This window comes from Syzygium oleosum, unplaced genomic scaffold (genome assembly GCF_021117445.2).
Source record: "Syzygium oleosum isolate NSW1041296 unplaced genomic scaffold, Sole_v2.1 Sole_v2.18, whole genome shotgun sequence".
Classification (NCBI taxonomy): Eukaryota; Viridiplantae; Streptophyta; class Magnoliopsida; order Myrtales; family Myrtaceae; genus Syzygium; species Syzygium oleosum.
In genome coordinates, this window is record NW_026607502.1 from 8,739,000 (window position 1) to 8,742,122 (window position 3,123).

The window sequence follows — 3,123 nt, forward strand, 5'->3', positions numbered from 1 at the left end:
AGAGCCATAACCCCATTCTAGGGAGAGACCTTCCCATTCCAAGGTAGTTTGGTTCCTTTTGAGTCTAATGCTTAATCTCGTGGTTTCCAAGCATCCAACTCATCTAATTTACTTGTAATCGTCTTCATTTTGGAGCTATCGATGCTTGGTAATGAATGCCACCAAGGTCGAGAGTTATAATTTCATTCTAAGGAGATACCTTCCCTTTCCATGGAAGTTTGGTCCCTTTTGGGTCTAATGCATGATCTCGTGATTTTCGAGCATACAAATCAAGTAATTAACTGGGAATCGTCTTAATTTAGAAGCTATTAGTGTTTGGGAATGAGTAGATCCGCGGTTGAGAGCCATAACCTCATTCTAAGAAGAGACCTTACCATTCCAAGGTAGTTTGGTTTGTTTTGGGTCTAATGCTTGATGTTGTGGTTTTCGAGCGTCCAAACCATCAAATTTACTTGTAATCGTCTTCATGTAGAGGCTATTGGTGCTTGGGACTGATTAAAATCAAGGTCGAGAGTTGTAACTTCATTCTAAGGAGAGACCTTCCCATTCCAACGAAGTTTGGTTCCTGTCAGGTCTAATGCTTGATCTCGTGATTTCCGAGCATCCAAATCATCTAATTTACTTGTAATCGTCCTCATTTAGATGCTATTAGTGCTTGGGAATGATTAGAACCAAGGTTGAGAGCCACAACCTCATTCTAAGGAGAGAGCTTCCTATTCCACGAAAGTTTGGTTCCTTTTGGGTCTAATGCTTGATCTCGTGGTTTTCGAGCATCAGAATGATTCGTATTACTTGTAATCGTCGTCGATTTGAAGCTATAAGTGATTGGCAAGGTTTAAAAGCCATGACATCATTCTAAGGAGAGACCTTGCCATTCCAAGGAAGTTTGGTTATTTTTGGGTCTAATTTTTGATCTCGTGATTTTCGAGCATCGAAATCATCTAATTTACTTGTAATCGTCTTCATTTAGAAGCTATTAGTGTTTGGGAAAGATTAGAACCAAGGTTGAGAGCTATAACTTCATTCTAAGTTGAATCCTTTAATTCCAAGGAAGTTTGGTTCCTTTTGGGTCTAATGTTTGATCTCGTGGTTTTCGAGCATCCAAATCATTTAATTTACTTGTAATCATCATCGATTTGAAGCTATTAGTGATTGGCAAGGTTGAAAGCCATGACATCATTCTAAGGAGAGACCTTGCCATTCCAAGGAAGTTTGGTTATTTTTGGGTCTAATTTTTGATCTCGTGGTTTTCGAGCATCGAAATCATCGAATTTACTTGTAATCGTCTTCATTTAGAAGCTATTAGTGTTTGGGAAAGATTAGAACCAAGGTTGAGAGTTATAACTTCATTCTAAGTTGAAACCTTTAATTCCAAGGAAGTTTGGTTATTTTTGGGTCTAATTTTTGATCTCGTGGTTTTCGAGCATGCAAATCATTTAATTTACTTGTAATCGTCATCGATTTGAAGCTATTAGTGATTGGCAAGGTTGAAAGCCATGACATCATTCTAAGGAGAGACCTTGCCATTCCAAGGAAGTTTGGTTATTTTTGGGTCTAAATTTTGATCTCGTGGTTTCCGAGCATCGAAATCATCGAATTTACTTGTAATCGTCTTCATTTAGCAGCTATTAGTGTTTGGGAAAGATTAGAACCAAGGTTGAGAGTTATAACTTCATTCTAAGTTGAAACCTTTAATTCCAAGGAAGTTTGGCTCATTTTGGGTCTAATGTTTGATCTCGTGATTTTCGAGCATCCAAATCATCTAATTTACTTGCAATCGTCTTCATTTAGAAGCTATTAGTGTTTGGGAAAGATTAGAACCAAGGTTGAGAGTTATAACTTCATTCTAAGGAGAGACCTTTCCATTCCTAGGAAGTTTCGTTCCTTTTGGGTCTAACGCTTGATCTCGTGGTTTCCGAGCATTGAAATCATCGAATTTACTTGTAATTGTCTTCATTTAGAAGCTATTTGTGCTTGGGAATGATTAGATCCGTGGTTGAGAGCCATAACCCCATTCTAGGGAGAGACCTTCCCATTCCAAGGTAGTTTGGTTCCTTTTGAGTCTAATGCTTAATCTCGTGGTTTCCAAGCATCCAACTCATCTAATTTACTTGTAATCGTCTTCATTTTGGAGCTATCGATGCTTGGTAATGAATGCCACCAAGGTCGAGAGTTATAATTTCATTCTAAGGAGATACCTTCCCTTTCCATGGAAGTTTGGTCCCTTTTGGGTCTAATGCTTGATCTCGTGATTTCCGAGCATCCAAATCAAGTTATTAACTGGGAATCGTCTTAATTTAGAAGCTATTAGTGTTTGGGAATGAGTAGATCCGCGGTTGAGAGCCATAACCTCATTCTAAGAAGAGACATTACCATTCCAAGGTAGTTTGGTTTGTTTTGGGTCTAATGCTTGATGTTGTGGTTTTCGAGCGTCCAAACCATCAAATTTACTTGTAATCGTCTTCATGTAGAGGCTATTGGTGCTTGGGACTGATTAAAATCAAGGTCGAGAGTTGTAACTTCATTCTAAGGAGAGACCTTCCCATTCCAACGAAGTTTGGTTATTTTTTGGGTCTAATTTTTGATCTCGTGATTTCCGAGCATCGAAATCATCTAATTTACTTGTAATCGTCTTCATTTAGAAGCTATTAGTGCTTGGGAATGATTAGAACCAAGGTTGAGAGCCATAACCTCATTCTAAGGAGAGACCTTCCTATTCCAAGGAAGTTTGGTTCCTTTTGGGTCTAATGTTTGATCTCGTGGTTTTCGAGCATCCAAATCATCTAATTTACTTGTAATCGTCTTCATTTAGAAGCTATAAGTGATTGGCAAGGTTGAAAGCCATGACCTCATTCTAAGGAGAGACCTTCCCATTCCAAGGAAGTTTGGTTCCTTTTGGGTCTAATGCTTGATCTCGTGGTTTTCGAGCATCGAAATCATCGAATTTACTTGTAATCGTCTTCATTTAGAAGCTATTAGTGTTTGGGAATGATTAGAACCAAGGTTGAGAGCCATAACCTCATTCTAAGTCGAAGACCTTTAATTCCAAGGAAGTTTGGCTCATTTTGGGTCTAATGTTTGATCTCGTGATTTTCGAGCATCCAACTCATCTAATTTACTTGT